Here is a 12,363-nt window from a genome sequence, read left to right as displayed (position 1 = left end):
GAGGCCAGTTGCAGCCATCTTTGCTATTGTTGGGTAGCCAGTTTCCTCTGGACTCGTAAAGATGAAAAAAAGAGAAACTTCTACTTTTTGCACCATATTTAAATCTTAATGACAAAAGCAATTAAGGAATGCCTAAGTAAGGAAATAAAATAAACCATTCTACAGATGTTTTAATTCTACCTCTTCCATTTCTCTTGCGCTAGCACTAATGTCTATATCTTGTATGAATTTTTAATCAAGGTAAATTATTGAATTAGAGCTCTATCTACCTGAAAAACTGCCTCTCACTCAATGAGCTTATAAGCTATGTGTTTAATGAGAATAGTGAACTCCCTTTTTACTTCTAAAGGGAAAAATCATATTGTCAGTTTGCAATTCAGAGTTGGTTTTGCTGTCGTCTGCTTCCAGATTCTTGACTGGCATTGATGTATTAGAGAGAGAAGTTACTGAAGCCTTGTTGCAGGCACTTCTGCATCCTTAGAATGTGAGCTGAATATATGAGTCAGGAAAAATTTCTCCATCACAAGGTAATAAAAAGTACAATTTAGTATTGTTTCACTTATGATCAGGCAAGGCAATAAGACTCTTGAATTACATTTCTCCAAACCCTGTGTTAACAATTCCAAGTGTGTGTGTTTTAGGTAAAAGACTGTTTTTGTTTTTCTATTGAAATGAACAGCTCCCTGCAAGGGATCAAACAGATAGAGATTTACATTTACCCTAAGGGGGAAGCTTTAAGTACAATGATGTTACTATAATCAGTAGAATGCAAATTGTGTACTCCAGGGACCAGAAGGCACAACTGTAACTTCAGAGGTTTTCAAGTAAAAATATAGTGCTATTCATTTCCTAAGGTTTTCAGATAATATTATGGCAAATTTGGAGTGGCCTGTGATAGTGCCAGATCCAGAAAGATGTAAACTTGTGAATAACAAAGATATTGGAATATTGCTTTGATTTTTAATATAAAGTGTTCTATCCTGGAGAGGGAGATATAGTTCACTACTGCTCACAACAACACATCTTGCTCTTCTTACTACCTTCATTCATTATACTTCATAGCATTTTGCTGGTGTTGTTCCCTTCTCTGTCTTTATTCTCCCTTAAAGAATTCATTTGGAGTAAATTGGTATCATGGGGAAATAGAAACCTTTTTAATGAATGTGGCTAGAAATTGCATTTATTGCATGTGGTGCAAGAGATCCTATATTCAATATAGGGCATATGCTGAGTGCCAGGTACTGTTCCAAGAGACTTACACACATATAATTTTCACAATCTTAGTAGGCAGATGCCATTGTCATCTCCATTTTATTGATTAGGAAACTTAGGCATAGAAAAGCTAAATTACATTTGACACAGGAACGTGGATTTGTATCCACACAAGCCAGTTTCAGAGACTGTGTTTTTGACTAGGGTAACTATGTAATAATTTACCACCCAAATTGAGATAATTTTGAGAGCTGAAGGGGGCCCTGCTAATAACTGAACTGGGAATATAGGTGTAAATTAAGACGATCCCAAGCAAATAATGATATATGGTCACCCTATTTTTAATCTCCATTCTGTGCTGCCTCAAGTTTTTTACCACACCTACTATGTTGCCAAATGGAGCATATATGTAGGGTAATTGTAGCCCTGTAGTAAATACAGGCATTTTATCATTTATAGAAGCAATATATATATAACCAATAAATTCTTTCATTAGTAATGAATCCACTTCTCAGTTTCCACTACAATATAGAATATGAACTACTCTTAAGGGTGCCACCTTAATTACATATTTTCAAGTGTCCCCCAACTTCATTGTCAGAGGAAATTAACTACATCCTACTTCCTTAAAAAAGATTTACCGCTATGAGAATGAAGTCCAACTTTAAAATTCCCGTGGCATAGTCACCCAACACAAAATAAAGCTAATGGTAACAAGTCAAAACAAATTAAGCAATGTCAGCTTTGTTAATCTTCTGCTATAACAACATTATTTCTAGAATACAGATCAGACTAAATTGTCATTAAGGTAACATCACAATACCTTCTTTTAATGAAAATACATTTTAAATTTATTTCTAACTCATTGAACACAGTTACATGCTAAGAGACTGGTGGAGTCTTTCCTAAGGACAATGAGGATTTAACTGGAAAAATCTCATTTGCAGACAATAACTAAATCTCAGCTGATGCCTGTGGAATTCAACTACTCAGAGTCAGAGCATTTCTCACACATGAGAAATTTTCTTTAAAGGAAAGATATGAAGCAGCCATAAGTCAAATGCAGGGTCATTATGTGCACAAATTAGTTCTTGTAATAAATGGGATTAAAGGCTCTGAGCTTTAAGCAAGCCCACTGCAATAAATGGGCATATGAAAGAATTTTAAGACTAATCAGAAGGTCGGTTCTATATTCCATTTATAGAAACATCTCTGTAAAAGCCTGTGTATACTAAAACATCATTTACTTTGAGCTTAGATATCAAGATGTAGCATATATCTTAGTTGAATTATAAGAAATAGTCATTCCAGTAACTTTGCCATTCAGTGGGGGGGAGAGAAAAGAAATTTGCTATTTGCCTAAGCAATTATGTGGCACAATTATTTGGTTAAAGGTTAAAATATTGAGTGTCAGAGAATATCAGCAGAAATGGTGGGGTAAAGATCTCTGAAATGAGAACAATAGAATTATCTGGAGATTTAGATGTACATAAGGTGCTTTAAAAAGCTCTGACACATACTTAGGAATCTAGAAGTCCTTGCACATGGGCTGTGTGCCCTGGAAAGACCTAGGAAGGCTCTAAACTTTCAAGTCAGACTAGTCTTGAGGCGCTGTGCAAACAGGAAGTGAAAGGTATGGCAGAACTGTAACCTTCCTGCTCGAGTGTTGAAGGCATGTTGGGGCAATCATACAGAGCTCCTATACAGCTCTGATTTCTCCTTCCTTTATGCTGTTATTGTCACAAATTGCATTTACATAAATTGTGTGCCCATCAACAGAGACTGATTGTTATTGCTCTATGATAATTTTCTTTTAAATCAGTAGGAAAGAAGATTATAAACAAAAAATACATATATATTGTCCTCTTTAGTGTACATTATCATACACTAAGTATTAATATAATCTTTTGAGTAAAAGAATTTTTTAATATAGCAAATGCAAAACAAAACAATTAAAATGATGCACTAAAGGTCATCTCTTTAGTACAAATCAAGGCATTAATAGAGGAGTACAGAAACAAAAATTCATAAGACATGTAAATACCAAATAGCGAAATGAAAGGTGAAAATCATACCTTATCAATAATTTACTTAAATGGAAATAAATTCAACACTCCAGTTAAAAGGCAGAGCTTAGAAGAATGGATTTTAAAAATGATCCAACTGTAAACAAATGGAACTTATATGCCAAATAAACAGTAAACAAAGAGGTCTGGAGTGGCTATGCTCATATCAGATAACATAGTGTTTAAGAAAAAAACTGCTCCTAGAGAAAAAGAGAAATATTTCCTAATGATAAAAGTGTCACTCCATCAAGAAGACATAACAATTATAAACATATACGGACCTAACACCAGAGCTTCAAAATATATGGGGCAATATCTGACAGAATTTTAAAGAAAAGACAATTCAGCAATGGTAGGTGCTAATGTCACTATCATTTCAATATTGGATAGAGCAACTAGCCAGAGGATCAACAACTTGAACAACACTATAAACCAACTAGACTCAACAGACATCTACACAACACTCCATGCAGTAGCAGAACACATATTCTCAAGGGCACATAAAACATTTTCTAAGACTGACCTTATATCATCCCATGAAACAAGTCTTAATATATTTAAAAGGACTGAAATCATACAAGGTATGTTCTCTGATCAAAATGTAAACAATTAGAAATCAATAGCAAATGGAAATGTGGACAAGTCACAAATATGTGGAAATTCAACATTACACTCCTAAATAACCAATGGATCAAAGAGAGAATCACTAGGAAAATTAGAAAATACTTTGAGATGAATGAAATTAAATAGACAATATACCACACTGATGAAACCCAGTGAAATGATTCCTGTCTACATGGAGCTTTGATTGCAACAGGTAGAGACAAGCAATAAATACAATAAATAAATTGTCATATCAGTGGAGTTCACTACTATTGTGCAAAATAATTCCTATCTATGTCACAATCTGTCTTTTATCACAGTTCAGGACACTGTCCACTCTGTCGCATGGTATGTTTGGAAGAATAGGCTTTTTTCAGGAAAGGAAAAACTAACAAGATTTTGTCAGCAAAATAAGAGCACACTGGTTCTTCATCTTCCCTACTTCCCAGAGAGGCAAGCTGGGGCCAAGGTACTCAGCTGGATATGCAAGATGCACCTATAAACCAGAAGATGGATTCTTCCTTTTCATAGGCAAGGAAAAGCATTACTTTTAGTGGAGGGATACTCAGAACACTTTGGTCCAAGACAGTCTGGCATTTGTGCCACCTATTTAGAGCTACTGTCTGAGAAGCTGGAACTTGCACCTGGAACCCTCCCCTAGTGCTGATTTGTATTACCAGGCAATGGATTTACAGTCTCCCTCCCCTTAGTCCTAACTAAGGGAGCGAGCTCATCAAGCCATGGGAAGCTGACATGTGTACAAGGTCCAGGACTGAACCCTGCTAGTGTATTGTTCAGGCAAAATTGAAAGGAATTATATATCTCTATCCCAGTTTTGACTCAAGGGATTTGGGCTATTAACTGAATCAATATACTCAACTTCATATGATTTTTTAGCATATTTCAAAGATACTGATTATCATATTTTAAAATAAGAAGAAAATGTAGATGAATGAACCATGGGGCTAACGAAACCTCCCTTCCATCTTGAAATGAAGGGATTGCCCATGATGATGGCCACGCACTGACAGACTAAAGAGATTCCAGCCTCAGACTCCCACTCTCTCTGGAAACACTATTATCATGGTACATTTAGCAAACGCTTTATTATAATTGAACTTCTATGAAACTACATATTATGCAAATAAATTAATTATCATTTGTAGCATTACAATGGCTAGTAAATCAATTCATAATTATATAACACTTAGAATAAATAGAATAACACTCTTTAAATTTCCCTGCTGAAGTGTAATGCATAATATGCTCAGCAGCAAAGCAATAAAACTGTAAAAGGCGAAGCAACATTGTAGGCTGAATAGTGGGTACTGAGCATAAAATGAAGCCACAGTGATAGCAAGCTTTGCTCTCCATCTCTCTACACAGAAGGCTTTTGAACATGCCAAATGCACTGAAGAACTGCCCATAAATGTATCCAATATGTTTTTTTCATAATCAATAGCTGACATCTGAGTCTACAACAGAGTATTTGTTGACACAACCATTTTAATTTCTATCATTTTCTAATCTGGAATATTGGTCTCAAGAAGCCTTCTGTATCAAGGAGATTGTTTTGCAAAACAAGAATAATTGATGAGGTAAAATTTAAAAAAATAATAAAACTCTTACCCTTGCACTGCACTTGCAAAATACACAGGTTGGACACAATACTGCTAGTGGTATTCTTTTAGGTATCTCAATGGAGAAAGCCTCTCTAGAAATCGAGATATAACGCAATTCTGAAGACAGACGTCCAATGACTGGGGCTCTAGAGAGACAGTGAGAATAAAGTGTCAGTAAGAAACCATTCCTTATTTTGTGTTTCTTTATTTTCTTGTCAAAGTCTGAGGATCCTGTCAACCAAAGAATGTCTATAATCCAATATCCAGGGAAGCATTTGATTTATCCCAGAGGTTACATACATTTAAAGGCCTTCAGTAGGTAAAACAGCCAAGTTGCCTTATTTTATTGCTACAATAGAAACTGCTTGTACATATACACTAGAAGCCATGATCTGAAGAGCAAATGGAATTTATAATGAGATGTGGTTTTGACATGCTTGGTTGGCAATGCTCCCTCCATTCCATAGTAAATCATAAGAATGACAGCAACATTCTGTCAGAATGTAAGATAAATAATCATTTTCCTAAGTCCCAGGCACTCCTCTAGATGAGAAGAAAACCAATTTAGAAGCAGTTTTATGTTTGTGGAGTGTGGTCACAAGAGCACAGTACTAACAACAGGGGACCTGGGCTCTCTGAAATACTTATCTGTGGCCTTGAAAATTCATTTAAATCTCCAAGTTCTAAAATCTGTGCAATGTGAAGATTTGAAACCTTACCAATTCACCTCTGATAAAATGTTGTAAGCTTGAGATAAAATAATATTAAAATAGTAGTAATTATTTTCAATTGCCAGATGCAATAAAATTGTGAGTAGAAATTTTGCTAATCAAATGTCATGTCTATTGTTTCATTTCATAACTTTCGAAGCATCCAATGAACAATTGTTTCTAACATTTTTAATATTTGCCAAACACTCATGAGTAAAAGTAATCTGAATACATCTAAAATATAATAGAAAAGATCTATCTTCAGGTGAGTTAAGGAAATAAAACTCCATCTCTTCAGGGTGCCTGGAAGCAATTGGAGGGAGAGTTAGTGGAGTCCAGGAAAGTGGGCGTGGCCGGCCTGCAGGGGTGGATAAAAACTTCACCTGACTTTTAAAATTTGGTAGATTAAAAAAAGCTGGCAGTGTGTGCATACTTGTGTGTGTGTGTGTGTGTGTGTGTATGCATTCTCCTCTGCTGGGTGACACTAAACTGCACTGGGGCCACTGTCACACGCAGATGAAGTTGGAGTCCCTTAACAACTCAGGCCCTGAGGAAGCACTTTGCAAAATGGAAGCTCAAGGTATGTGACCCAGAGTGCTTCTAAATTGCAGGAAGTCTAATGCTGACCTACTGCACTGAAAGACACTAATGAAGTTTGGTACTTCTCAACCCATTTCAGAAACCAAAACTGAGTTGAAGATACTCCTTGATTTTGCTAAAATTATTGAGCCCCTCTCTTACCTCGCTTCAGAAAAGAGCTGTTCTGGCAGAGAAAGTCACTTAAACACACACACATACACAAAATACCATACAATTTGTTTTATTTACTCTTCTTCCTGTATTAGGTTTTTGTGGAATTTGCTCAATCCTCTTTTTCTATGTAAAGTAGAGGGTTTGAAGCAATAAATATAAGAGGTAATTTACTAAGATCTCTGTAAGTAATTGGGCCCAAAGTCATTCAACATAAAAACTTGAGGAAGGCATTCTCTACAGAAAAGCCAGCATGATCTTTAAAAAAATTAAATGTAAGCACACTACTGCCATGCTTATAATCCCTAGATGACCTCCCACTGCTCTTGGAACAACAGCCTAAGTCCCTGCTACAGCTCAGATGCATGGCCTTGCCTATAATGCATTTTCTGCCTGCCTCCTCATTTCCTTTTCATACCGCTGGCTCACTGCACCTGATGGCACAGCTTCCTTCTATTTCCCAAACATGCCAGGCACAGTTAAACATTTGAGACTCTGCACTTACTGCCTCTGCTTGAAGACCACTTCCTTTAGCTTATTCTTATCCTTCTGATCGCACATTAAATGGTTCTTCCTCTGACGGACCTTCTCACTGACCTTAACTAAAAAGACCTACTCTGTGCTCTACTTGTTGCTCTGTTAACTTTGTGGCACTCAAAACAATCAGTAACTAACTTGTATAATATGTATTTACACGTTTGTCCTTATGCGTCCCTAGAATATTACCTCTATGAGATCAGGGATCTCATCCTTTTATGTACCCTTGTATCTGCAATGCCTAGAACAAAGCTTTGCACGTAGTACAGGCTCAGTATTTGTTAGATGAATGGAGTTGCCCTAAACTCTGCCATGTTCTTAGGACTGAAATCAACTCAGCTAGAGAGCCACACATATTATAGAATATTAGAGCTAGAACACCTTTGAGAACTAGCCTCCCTTTCTTATTTTACTAGAGATGAAATGAGACTTCACATAGACACGAGTTTGACTAGGGTTGTCTACCTAACAGTTATACAGTTACCCCTGGGCCTGTAGTTCTACTACAACCATATTACAGAAGGAAATAAGCACCTATAGAGTTCTACTGAGGTGAGCATACATCAGTCTAGTCAATGTAGGGTTTTTGGTGGCTTAACAAATATGTATTTATGAAGGTCAATCATGTTATCAACATTTACCATCTAGATGGAAAATTAGCCTTGAGCCTTTGTTCTCCCCAGAAATAGAAGAAATTGTTCCCAACTGGTATCAGCAATTAGTTAAACACATCACACGTCTTTTCCTGTCATCCTTAGAAAAACTATTCAAGAAACCACCACAGATCACCATGGCAACTCTAAAACATCAGAAGAACTAGCTTTTTAAATAAGGTGTATGTATCTACAGTTTTCTATAAATTTTTCTATGTTTCTCATGTAGAAAAAGGGAGTAGAGGTTGTGTGTGTACAAAGCTGTAATCGAGGTGAAGGGATAGAGGATGAAATTGTCATTACTCAGATATAACTGCAGTTGCCATCAGCATTCAAAGTTGCACATATTTACCTTCTATGGACCAAAGACTAGAACTCAGTTGAATTCTTCATTTTTCTTTGGAATCCTTTTTTATCCTTATTTTATTTTTTTTCATTTTTGAATTAAAGTATACTTGATTTACAATGTTGTGTTAGTTTCAGGTATACAGCAAAGTGATTCAGTTATGCATACATACATATCTAATTTTTTCCAGATTATTTTCCCTTATAGGTTATTACAAACTATTGAGTATAGTTCCATGTGCTATATAGTAGGTCCTTGTTGGTTATCTGTTTTACATATAGTAGTGTGTATATGTTAATCCCCAACTCCTATTTTATCCCTCCCCCAACCCCTTTCCCCTTTGGTAACCATAAGTTTGTTTTCTATGTCTGTGGGTCTATTTCTGTTTTGTAAGTAAGTTCATTTGTATCACTTTCTTTTTTTACTCCACATATAAGTGATATCATATTTGTGTTTCTCCACCTGGTTTACTTCACTTAGTATGATAATCTCTAGGTCCATCCATATTGCTGTAAATGGCATTATTTCATTCTTTTTTATGGCTGAGTAAATATTCCATTGTATATATGTACCACATCTTCTTTATCTATTCCTCTGTTGGTGGACATTTAGGTTGCTTCCATGTCTTGGCTATTATAAATAGTGCTGCAATGAACATTGGGGTGCATGTATCTTTTTAAATTACGGTTTTCTCCAGATATATGCCCAGGAGCAGGATTGCGGGATCATATGTAGCTCTATTTTTAGTTTTTTAAGGGACCTCCTTACTGTTCTCCATAGAGGCTATACCAATTTACATTCCCACCAACAGTGTAGGAGAGTTACTTTTTCTCCACACCCTCTCTAACATTTATTATTTGTAGACTTTTTGATGATGGCCATTCTGACTAGTGTGAGGTGATTCCTCACTGCAGTTTTGTTTGTGTTTCTCTAATACTTAGTGATGTTTAGCATTTTTCTGGGACGGACATGGAATAGGAAGAATGAATGGGGTTGTCCTATGCTACCTACATGTATTTACTTGCACATTAATGTAATATATTGTAATATAGTCAAAGTAATAGATGGCCCAAAACACAACCAAACCACGTTAACATTCCTGGATCAGCAACACACTGAAGTCATATATACTTATAATTTTCAACAATCTCCTCTTACTCTCTGTTTTTAGAATTTATCTTCTTTTCTTTTTAGTTTTTATTATGCTTTCAAAATGCATTTCTCAGCTCACAACACTAGGAGGGATTTTGTTTATATTAACATCCAACAGGGAAAATACTATTATACAATCTTATATTTGGTTGAAATTAAATTTAATCATTTTCTTCATCAGAATAACTATTCACTGCATAATGAAATTTCACTAATGCCATATCAGCTGCATTATAAAGAGAAGCATAAATCACAAAATGACATCAAATTTGTGTAGATTAAATAATTCTTGAGAAAATTCTGGAATATTTAAAGCTATTAGAGTACTATTAAATTTCTCTTTACAACCCTATTGTTTCAGCAGAATGAGTTTTCTAGAGGTCAACAAAGTCATCTCTTGACCTCTAGACAGCATTTTTGAAAATACAATGTCCACCGTAAAAATTCTGTAACTATCTTTGGAACCTTGGAGAGAAAACAGGGGAAAAGAACTTTACTACCTTACCCAGTTATGCTTTAGAATATTAAAGCTTCTAAATTCTAACTATAGACACTCTCATTGAGGTCATGACTGTTTTGTCTGCTGATTACATTTAAAATCTTCCAGTTACACATCAAACTTGAGAACAGAGATATGTAGAGATCTAAAACTTTAAACGTTAAAAAATTAGGGATGGAATTATATCACATTTGAGAAATAAAACTATTAAAATAACTTGTGAAGGGGGGATAAATTTCATACAGTAAAGTGATAAATTAATGAACCTAAACAGAAAAAGCAAACAAAGTACAGATGAATTCTATGCACTTGGCTGGCAACCAACAGCTGGTGTTCTAGCCCACTGTTTCATATTCTATAAAACTGTCTCTACATAAATAACTATGCTCAGTGACTGTCTTTCACACAGAGCAGGGCTTTTGTGAGGAATGACAAATTAAGAGTACAAGTTAGCCAATGCCACAAAAGAGCCAGCTGATAGCCTTTCATATATACACATAGTAACTGCACAAAGTTACTATGTAATGTAATTTTACTTTTAATTGCTTTTATTTTAACTTGTGGACCATTTTACAACATTAAAGATAGATATAAGGCGTAAGAAATATAAATGAACTACCCATGGCTTACACACTGTTTTCTAGAAAGTTAGAAAGGAAACTCAAGTCATAGAAGATGGTTTTATTATTGAGATCGCTCAGAAAACCAAACTCCAAACAATTAAACCAAACTCTGTTTCTTACTGCTACCCAAGTACAGATATTGTGGATTAAGATATTCATATCTGTGTTAGCGTCATTACTTAGCATTACTTTTAGATTATGGAGTGAACCCTGCACTGCTCTCTTGCAAGGCCATCCTGAATCTGGCAGACTAATAGCTAGGATCTAATCCTTCCCTTGATCATAAGAATAACTCTTTGACTCTCGCTTCCAATTATTCACAAGGTATTCTATTTTGACTCGTCTCTCCACTGTGACATAACACATTAGCCTGAGATGAACATTTGGCCATAATGTTCTCACAAGGCTGGACTAGATTCATGTACACTTAAACCTGTGCCCTTTCCCACCTACTCCCCATAAGAATAATGATGATTAATAACAGATTGAGAATAACTATCTACACTCTTCAAAGGATAAGGCATGAAAAGATGTGTGTAAAGCACAATGCCGACATTCCACTTTAATGTGACATCTACAATTCAGAAGTAGCACATTTTCAGAGATAATACTTGAGAGAATCCGGCCAATGCTAGCATTTTTCTCCCTCAGTTTAGCTATCCAAATGAAATGAAAAAAAAAAAAACTATCTGCCTTGGGAGAGATCCTATGAGAGCATGGACAATGTGGTTTTTCCAAGTATCTATTCAGCTGCTAAACACACCATCACTCAACCTCAATATAAAAAAAAAAAGTCTGTGGAGAAATGTGATTCCAGCAGTTGGTTGATGGACAGAGTAGAAGAAGGAAACCAATTTTATATTTCAGAGAAAAAAAATGAAAGGGGCTTAAAGTCAAGAGCATTTATTTATATAAGGTCACATGCATAGAGCTGGATATCTGGAGCTGATTCCAGGTCTTTCTCATCTCTGGAGGCCCTTTACCTTCAATTCTTTCTGTCTCAAACAACAACAACAACAACAACAAACCCAGCTCACAATAGTCTGGTGTGAGAAATTCTCACTTACTAGCCCAGATTTCTACTTTTTTACCCCATTTTTCTTTTTATTTAATTCTCCTCCCTAAAGAAATTCATGTTGTTCCTATAATTCAGTAGGGTCTGTGAGATATTCTTTAGAATGCATATTACTTAAAGGAAGCATAACTGGATTTAAAATGCAATAAAACCACTAGCTATCCTATTGAATGATTATGCTCCCTGTGTGGTCAGTTTTATAGACATGCAACTGAAATTAACAGTGCCGAAGGAACCCGTTATCTTTTGTAGATATTGATTGAAAATTAGTGAAGTGATTATTTCATTTTTACCACAAAGCCTCATATATGCCTTCTCTGCATGTAATTTCTAATAAATCTAAATGCTCTGTACCATTTTCCTTTATCCACTAAAATGTATAAAAATCTCCCAAAAGAAAAGGAAATTTCCCCTCTATCTCTTGGTGATCTCTTTCTCTAAAATTCCAGCATCAGTGGCCACTTCAGCCATATAGCCCTGAACATACAGTCTTACATAGTTAATCTTTTCCTATT

This window comes from Physeter macrocephalus, chromosome 12 (genome assembly GCF_002837175.3).
Source record: "Physeter macrocephalus isolate SW-GA chromosome 12, ASM283717v5, whole genome shotgun sequence".
NCBI lineage: Eukaryota > Metazoa > Chordata > Mammalia > Artiodactyla > Physeteridae > Physeter > Physeter macrocephalus.
Note: the sequence above shows the minus strand (reverse complement) of the source record.